The following is a 9785-nucleotide window of genomic DNA, read 5'->3' as shown; positions in this document are numbered from 1 at the left end:
CACACGTTTCTAGGCAAGAAAAAAGGATCCAAAATGCTTCTATGACATATTTTCTGTATCCTATTTCAACTCTGCCCACCACATCAGTCCGCCTCCACCGGTGGTGATGGAATGTTTGCGTGTCCTCTTTTTCGAGCCCGGCGAGGAGGTGTAGAATGATTCAGACGCGTCAAGCCATCACCATGCGGAGATATCCTTCTGGCCATTCTGGCTACCACCACAACCCGCACAGCACTGACCAAAAATAAAACAATCAACAGCGCCTCGGCAAAGCCTTACGCCCAGGGTGTGTGTGTGGGGGGAGAGCGAACTTCTATGTTGGACCCATCCATCCCCAACCGAACGGAACAGAAGTTTTCTAGCCCGAGTGCTTCGAGGCTCTCCAAAAATCCATCCTTCACACCTTCCCTTTCCCCTCCTAACAGCCAAAGCAGACGTGCTGCGTGTTGCGACGTTGCGACTTTTCGGGTCCTTTTTGGCACTCTAATGGGCATTTAGAGCCTACCCGGCCGGACACCCGCCCGGACACGTGCTAACGGTGGCTAGGTCTCGGCCTAGAATCGGCTTGTTGCGGTCCGTTCCTAGACTACTGGGAAATGGGACGAGCGGGAGCTTGCACGTTGTTCATTTCAAAGCTTGAAACCGCCTCTGGGAATGCTGCAGCCGCAACCGTTTAGTCCCTGCCGCACACGTAACAAAAAACAACACCTAAAGCCTTCACTTCCTGACACAAAGGCGTTCGTTTTGTTTCCACCGAGCAGTCTTGTTGCCTTCAGTGCTTCCCCCGCTAAAATTCCCAACTATTTGGCTACGTTGGTGTCAGTGGAGGGACACTCTTTTTGCTTTAACATCCACAAGAGTGGCGTGGCGAACACAAGTGTGAAAGATTTAAATTCTTGAGAGAGTGCGCAGTAGTTTTGATTTTATCGGAACTCACTCGAAAGATTTAAATTAATGATTTAGAATATTGTTTCGTTTCCGACCATCGTTGCTTGATGGCAAGCAGGAAGCTTTCGTTGCGTCGTCAGGTGACAGCTCTACTACCTCTTTTTCGATTGCGTTCAAAACAAACAATGCCAATTGCCCCCCAAAAAAAGGAACCCATTATCGTAAAGCAAAATTATCACAATGCATGAAAAACACTCGAAAAGAAGGGCAATATTTTAATGCAGTTTATTAAATAATGTCTCTCAATCTCTTCCGTTTTGCCAGACCGGGTGGTAAACAGCTACCGTTGATCGCTTCGAGCAAAGGAGGACAAACAAATTGGCAACATCTTTGCCGTCTGCCAAGTGGTTTGCTGAGTTCAGCGTTTTCCCTCAGCACAAAGCTCGACACTAATCGTCGGATATAAACATTTCCACTTGAACGAAGGGAAACGATCTCGCGGCACTAGAACCTGGTGCCATGGTGCGCGTAAAATAACAGACTCATCTTTTTTGGCAACTAGCTCGCGGAAAATTCTACTCCCGTGGCGCCAATCGGCGGTTGGTGCCGCTCGTTTATTTGCGATGCGAAACCCTTTGGAGGGTTCTGCTAAATCTGTCTTGCCGTGCGACGCCGTGACAGGCCCCGGGGCCTTTTTCCCGCTCACGAGATCCACTCGTCTCCTCCAAGCTTTGGCGAGATCAACAATTGAAAGTTTCGCAAAAGGTTAGAACCTTGCTCCAACAAACGCCAGTAAACATCCACTCGATAAAAATCTTAATCTTTTGAGATATGATATTAATAATTTTCGTTTCAACCAACCACCGTTTTCAAGGATCGCGACAACATTTGCGCAAATGGGATGAAAAAAAGCCGCCCTTCAAGCTCGCCTCCAGTGTGTCTCGTTGCTCCGTTGGCAAACTTCGCCAGCGTTACTCTTGCAGCTGGGGTTTTCATGGCCTTCTTCTACCTTTCCTCGGTTTCCGTGAGCGCGTGAACGCAGCACAGCGAAAGCTCCTGTTCCTACTGTGGTGCGCTGCGGTACGCACACACGCTACAAATTGCGTGTCTCGAACGCCCAGGGACGCACAGCATTCCCGAACCACGGTGAAGTGACGTTGGCAACTCTGCCCCGGATACCTTCCGTGTATGTATTGCAGTATGTAGGGAAAGAATGCGAGGGAGCCGAACGCGTGTGCCAACCATCCTTTTTTCTGCCTCTTTTGCAGTGACGTGAATCTGGTCGGATAAGAACTCTTCTTTTTACATCCTCCATCCTCCAAGGCACATCCTCGCGCCATATCGTGCAGATGGGAAACAGCACACTTACACACAAAAAACACGCATTGAGTCAGCAGAAAATGTTTTTGCACATACACGCACACACACTCACCCACTTCCCGAGCATGCAAACGGACGGACGTGGTGCGTTTTGAGCAGCAAAAGGACGAACGAGTGGCATGAAATTTATATTTATGGTGTATACTTTGCCTGGCACCGCGCCACTCTTTGCGCCGGGTGGAAAATATACTTCCCGCGCTGCCGTCTCCCGTTCCACCCACAGCCATTGAATAAGGTCAAACACGGGCAAGGAGGTGGAAGGGAAGGGAAGGAGCTTCTGGGAGACCCTTTTGGGGCGAATATTAGTTGCCTGGCTGCAATGGTTGTGGCCGTGGTAAAGTCTCCTGTCACTGTCGGTTGCACTAGAAAGGAGCGAGCGCGAGTCACTGACAACTTTTGCCAACTACTCCTACGTCAAGCGTACTGGCTGGGGACTCGAGCTGAGATCCTGACTTCTACAGCCACGCGTAGCGAGTTGCGTGAAGGTTTTTTCTTCTTCTGTTTTGCAAGGGCACAAGAAGTTCGCTTCGCTTTTCCGCAATGAGCTGACTTACTTACGGACGAACAGTTTTGCCCCACGTGCAGTGAACTGTTGCTGACCTGTGAAACCATCCAACCCCTTTGCACTGGCACTGGTTTTCCTCTGCTCGAGACGGGTTTTCTGGGCAACAGAGGTGGAACAGGGCTTGGGAACTGGGTCGTAAAAATGAGGGGTTTTTTTTTGCTAGACCGGTAAGTACGTAGAAGCGTACACGCCGTTCTCGAAGGAAAAAGGCACATAACTTTGGCAAGGTGGAAGCCCAACCCAGTCCTTTCTTCTTCAGCACATGGGAACGCATATCGTCCTAAGGGAGGCAAGTGGCAGCCGGAAGTGGTAAACCGTGCGTGAATGTGGGTGCGAAACGATCGTCGTCGTCTGTGTGTGTGCCATAAGTGGCTACCCTTTCGCTTCCCTTTGGGATGTATGGAAAAGAAAGCATTTTTGAAACCTCCAAAGCTCCACTTGCCTGTTTTGCTGTTTTGTTTTCACAGCGCAGGGACGAACTTTAACGTAAACTACGTAAACACCACACACTTTAACCTGCACACTGGCGAAAGCCGTTTGTTTCCCCCTTCCTCGGTGGGTTTAAAAATAAAAGAATAATAAGCCGGAACCGGATTATGCGATGAGTGAAATTTATGAAGTTCAAGGTTATGGGAAGCCTGCGGAAGGATTCTGTACCCGGACAGGAAACAGGGCTTTTCGGTATTGAAACACGTAAGGGCCGCCTACTTCAAAAGCACACTTGTGCGCTTAAGTGTAGTGAGGTTGCTGTGCTGGCGCGGTGGATTTAGAGTGGACTAGACAAGGGAAAATGTTTCATTTTCTGCACTTTTTAGGGTTTTTCGTTGCTAATTTGAATATTTTCCGTTGGGTCGTTTCCGCACATTTGGGTACGGTTGCGCGTTACATGCTCTATGTTCAGCTGTTAAGTGTCATTTGCATTCCGTTACAAAGATACTTATGTTGATGTAGTTTTGTAGTTCAAAATATAGTCTATTTTTGCAAAGAGTAGTTTTTAAATGTAGAAAACATTGAAGTGTATAATGCAGCCATGAAAAACTTTTTAATTTATTTATTTATAACTATTTATTTACATTTATTTGAACTACTTATTTGCTCATCTCACTTCAGCAACTAATTTATTTGTATTATGTTATGTTTAATTAAATTATTAATTCTTTAAAATCCTCCAAGCAATCATTTACTATACTTGTGCAATGTTTTCCTTGCCATTTTCATAATCTGTTTTTTGTGAGTTATTACGTACAAAACATGTCAATATTTTATTCTAGGCCCTTAATTTCTAGGCTACGGAGTAAATGGGGCGCTAGTTCATTGGCTCTCCAGTTATTTAAGTGATAGGCATATAACAGTGAATATTTCCTCCTCTCTATCTGCACCATTCACCAACACGTCCGGGGTCCCACAAGGCAGTATTCTCGGACCTATTCTTTTTAACATTTTCATAAACGATGTTATTTACATTATACCAAATTGCGAAAAATTGTTTTATGCAGATGATTTGAAGATGTTTCTACCGATATCAGATCAAACCGATTGTTTTACTATTCAAAACTGTTTAACTACACTCATGGTGTAATTCAAATTGTATGCGTCTCAACATATCTAAATGCTCTGTTATATCCTATACTAGAAAAAGAACTCCCATTGTTTACGATTATAAAATTGATGATAGATCAGTGCCGCGTAAAAATGTGATTCGTGATTTAGGCGTTCATTTAGATAGCAGACTAACGTTACAGAACCACTATGAAGCAATACTTGCAAAAGCTTTCCGTTTGTTAGGATTCATTTTGCGTGTTGCGAAAGACTTCAAAGATCCATTCAGTATAAAAGCTCTGTATTGTGCAATTGTCCGTCCTACCTTAGAATTCGCTAGTATTATTTGGACTCAGCAATATTTAATAGATAGGCTAGAATCGGTTAAACGCAAGCTCACTCGTTCATTGTTTTATCGTCTCCCGTGGTCTCGTAATTCTGTTTATTCCTCTTACCGTACAAGGTGCCTGTTATTTGGACTAGAACCTCTGCAACATAGAAGAAAGACGGCACAGTGCTTATTTATACACAAACTTGTTAGCGGATCTTTAGACGCCCCGTCAATTCTGAGTAAATTGAACTTTCAGGCCCCCAGTAGAATGTAAAGAACCAGGACATTATTCAACATAGAATTCAGATCGACTAATTTTGGATCTAATGATCCTTTATTAAAAATGATAAGTGCCTATAACTCGCTAGGAAACAATGTCGACTTGAACTCAAACTTAAACAATTTACGGACCTTTTTACATAGCTTAATATGACGCTTCCACAATTTATGTTGTTTTTTTTTTATTTGGTTGATTGACAGTTAAACTTCTTATGTTTTTCGATGCGTTTTTGTTAGCACTGTTCTTTAGCATTAACTATAGAAATAAGTATGGTATGTAAGCTTATGCCAGCTGGATAACTTTCGGCATAAAAAAAAATAATAATAATAATCATAAATGGTCAGATTGACTGACTTATTGCGTATTCTTTACTTTACCCCGCAAGCAATATCACCAGATGTTCCATAAACTGTGCCATCAACTGGGACGATGTAATGCCCACATTGTTCTATTCAAACCGTAAAACATGACGGGGGAGACAACAAAACAAAATTTAAACGTAGAAATTAGTATTGTTGCCAACGCCATTTCCATCATCCATCCAGCGCCACAGTTGCCAACGATGTGCGATTCAATTTATGATTTACATTAGCCGAGCCGTTGGGTGAGGAATGTTTTTGATGATTTTTTTTTGTGTTATTAAAACACGAACACACGAAAGCGTTTCGCTTCTAAGAGGGGCGGTAAAGCATCATGTGGTTGAAATTAGAAATGAGTATATCTTTTTTTTTTGTATGTTGTCATTTTAATTCCGGCCTCCTCACTGCGAGCAAGTGTTTTCCAGCTGTTGTTGTGTGGCGCCAAACAAAGCACGCAAACGTCAAATTTCAGACCGGTAGAGAGATAAAGAGAGAGAGAGAGAGAGAGAGAGAGTGGAACCGAGTGAACCACTTCCCGCAACGACAACTTAGAACATCAACCATTTTATGTTGAATTTCCTCCATGTTGGTTTACTTGCTTTACTTTTTCGTTCGGGAGAGGGAGTGTAGTAAAGCATTACTTTCGTTTCCATCGACAACAGTGGAACAGCAAATTTATTCCTCCAGTGAGACCGCGTTTTTGGCTTTTTTATTCCACTTTTTTCTACCTTTTTAGGCTTACCGAGTGACTAAAACCAAAAAAAAGGTAAGAAGGGAGAGACTCGCCAAACAAGCAGCAACAACCGAACCCAGTTCTTTCGTGCCACCGGATCATTTACACCGAAAACGCATTTCAGCGCGTTGTGCGCGGTGCAGTAAACGTTGACGGCGGGTCCAAAAACCGAACGGGGGGGGGGGAGTTTTTGGGCGTAGGTACATAGCGCTCGCGCTCGAGTGTGCTAAAACAAAGGCCACACACAAAAGCACCGAAGCCACCGAAGCCGGAAATGGATGACCCAATCCGGTGCGAGGGAAGCAACACTACACCACAACAAAAAACAAGCAGGTCAGACACACGTTTACGCGTCTGCTATCTATCCATCTTGTAGCGTCGTTTGCCGTGGGGTCTTCTTGGCTTTCGTGAGCCCATTGTGGTGGTGGTTTTGTTTTTCTTGTTGTTTTTTGTTACAATTAATTTACCCGCTTGCTGAAAATGAAGTCAACAGCAAAACTGCGGTCAAAAGCAGTTGAAGCGGGTTCCCTTCTTTTGGGCTTTTTTCGATGTTGCTGCTGTTTTCCTTCCACTGTTTAGGCATGCCTATGCTTTATCTATTTGTGCGCGACCGGCCACACTGAGAGTAATTAACATTTTAATGTGTTTTGGGGTTGTGTTTTTTGCGCGCTTCGATGCTTCGCTTCAGATTTGCAGACGCAACCTTTGACGTGTCCCGTAATTCGTCATTCGGCACCCACCATCGGTCGCTGTGCCGATTGTCCTCTCTGTTTGCGATGGTCTGGAATTTCCCACAACGCTTGAGGCCCGCCACTAATCAAAAGGCGTGGTCTCGCCTCGCGTTCGAGTGCAATCGCGCGCTGCCGGAATTGAAAGACGCCATTAAATGTTTTGTATATACATGCTCATAAATAATAATTATGGCTAGACCAGAGACGGGCGTTGCAGTGCGTGTGCTTGCGTCTTTGTGCCATGGTGCGATGACGATGCCGCGGGAGCGAGACTAGCTGTACAAGCATAAACAAATGAAACATGAGCGCGTGTTTTGTGTGTGGAAAAGATACATACAAAAAAAAAACACCCGCACTCCCTTACAATTCGTTTTCTTCACTCACTCCAGCCCTGCGATGCACGAGAAATGTAGATTGAATTTCAATGACTTTGAAGTTAATATTAATGAGCCACAACAACTACCAGCGAGGAGAGGCAGCGGAGCCCCCAGGGTAGTAGTGTTTGTTCTTTGATTAATTTTGTCAAAAAGCAAACGGAAGGGGAGCACACAACACACTTTTCTGGGAGGAAGAAGGGTAGAATTATTTTCCCTTCGCCTGCCCGAAGGAAATGGGTGATTAAATCATGTTTTTGCTTTTGATATACGGCCCAGAATAGTGGAGGGAAAAGGGCACCAAAACAGCACCAAACGACAAAACGCACGCCGGAATCGGTAAGGAAAGATATGGAAATGGTACGCTTCATGGGTAAGGGGGTTTGGAAAACGATGTAATGTGGAAGACCTGCCTGACCGTGTGGTTGACTATTTATTTGTTTTCAGGTGTGTATGTTTTTTTTTTCGTTCTTTGCTTTTGTTTGATTATTTGTGATTTATTTTCCTATTGTTTTTTGTTTCACCCCCGTTTGCAGTGGGATGGCCTTTTCTGCTGGTTGAAGAAGCAAGGGAAAGCATGGGTGAATGGTGAAAATTTATGGTGCCAAACGTTGAATCGTATCGAAGCATCAGAAGGTGACGGACTTTCTCCGGGATACTGATAGATAGGGGAGCAAGGAGCAAAGTGGTCTGGATTTAGAAGCTGTTTTTGTTAAATAAATTGCAAAAAATATATGAAGAATGCAGCATGAATGCGTCTAGAAGCTAATTTAATATTGATTTAGCAAAAAGAGGAAACCTCGTTTGCACAAACAAAGATTAATAATTTTAAAATGAGTTTAGAGCACATCTTGTAATCTACCACAGTTTTACAAATACTTCTTGATAAGTCTGCTATCTAATCAACGAAAAGAGGTTGAATTTAAAACTCCACAGAGTCATCGATGAATCATCGCTTTTGATACGAATAATACTTTCGGTCCTTTATCTAAACCTTGTGTAGAGTTGCTGGTACAAAAGGTCCCCACCTTACCCTCATCTTCCCCCGCAACATTAAGTCAAACAATGGAACAACGCATGGGACCGCGTGAGAGACAGCGTTAACAAACGGTTGTGTCACGTGCTGGTAGATGAGTTATAACTCTATCCCCAAACGCGACGGACTCAGCCCCGAAATTGATGACACTGACGAGACGAACGATGACGAACGGCAGAGCAGAGCAACTCCAATCCTCGGGAAAAAAAGTCTAAAATAATTTGTTTTCATTTTAGGAGCAACACACACACACACAAAAGCACGTGCTGTAGCCACCTGCAACCGTGCGCGAACCTATGTGACACAGGACAGAGGAATTAATCTTTGACCGTATTGATATGGGTAGGCCACATGCACATACAACGGCCGTTCTCTACAAACTACGGGAATGTGAAATGGACAAGTTTAATCAACGGAAACGCATCACCAGCCAGCCCACCAGCCGTGTCCTTCCTTCTCGCCACCGACCGGTGTGTTGCGCTTGATTTTCGCGCGGCCAAAAATTGGATTCCCCGTTTTACGCGGCTGGAAAGTTCGCGGGAAGCGTTCATGACAATTTCATTTCATGCCTCGCAACTGCACACGGGGAAAGGAAAGGGAGTTAACAAAAAAAACACACACACACACCCATTCATACACAGTGTAGAGAGAGAGAGAGTACGCGTTTTATATGAAGACGAATGGGAATGGCTGAAAGCTCATCACCATTAAGCGCGACCGATTTCGGGTGTCCAACACACGGGCCCGGGTGTCCCTGTGACGTTCGATTTGGTATTTCATTTTTTGTTTTCTTTCTTTGGTGGCATCGTTCCGGGCGTAACGGGGCAAGTAAAAAATGGCACCCCATAAATAATAATTGCCATCATACGTGTGTACATGGCTGTGTGTATGGAGCTCCACCGAAAAATAGGGATGCACGACAATGCACGACGACGTATCGGGAAAAGCCCGGCACGAGAAAGAAAGGAAACATTAACGCAATCGTATTTCAGTTGATTTATGCTACCGTATGTGTGGAGGGCGACTCACATGGTGAGCTACAAAAAAGTAATCATAAAAGCAAACCGCCACCGCGCGTGTTATATGTTTGTGTGTGTCTGTTTGTGCTTAGGTCGGGCAGGATAGAATGCAGGGCTTGGAAAAAGATACAATGTGGTACACATCCCGTGGAGATACTGCCTCCTATACAGTGGGGGTTATGTGTCTAGAAGCGCATAGACGATTTGAATATTATTTTGAAGTTTAATTACCTTCACATTTTGTATGCCAGTCCGTCGATAGTTGTAAGTTTTTATGAAGAATAATCATTTAATTTATCTTTAATAATTGTATTGAAGCATTTAATAACTATTTACCGCAAGAGATGTCAGCAATCACAGCTCAATTGTGGAATGAAGCTTATTTATCAAGCTTTTAAATATCAAATTGTTTGATTTGTTAAAAAGAAAATAATCCATTATTTGCAAAATTATTGTACACTTCATGTGAATTATCCAACAAAATCTCACTTTAATCACTTCCGATAAAGAGTGTTTATCAACTGTATTTTAAAACTAATTCAGCAGTTCG

Source organism: Anopheles coluzzii, chromosome 3, assembly GCF_943734685.1.
Source record: "Anopheles coluzzii chromosome 3, AcolN3, whole genome shotgun sequence".
NCBI classification, from domain to species: Eukaryota; Metazoa; Arthropoda; class Insecta; order Diptera; family Culicidae; genus Anopheles; species Anopheles coluzzii.
This window is presented reverse-complemented; position numbering follows the sequence as displayed.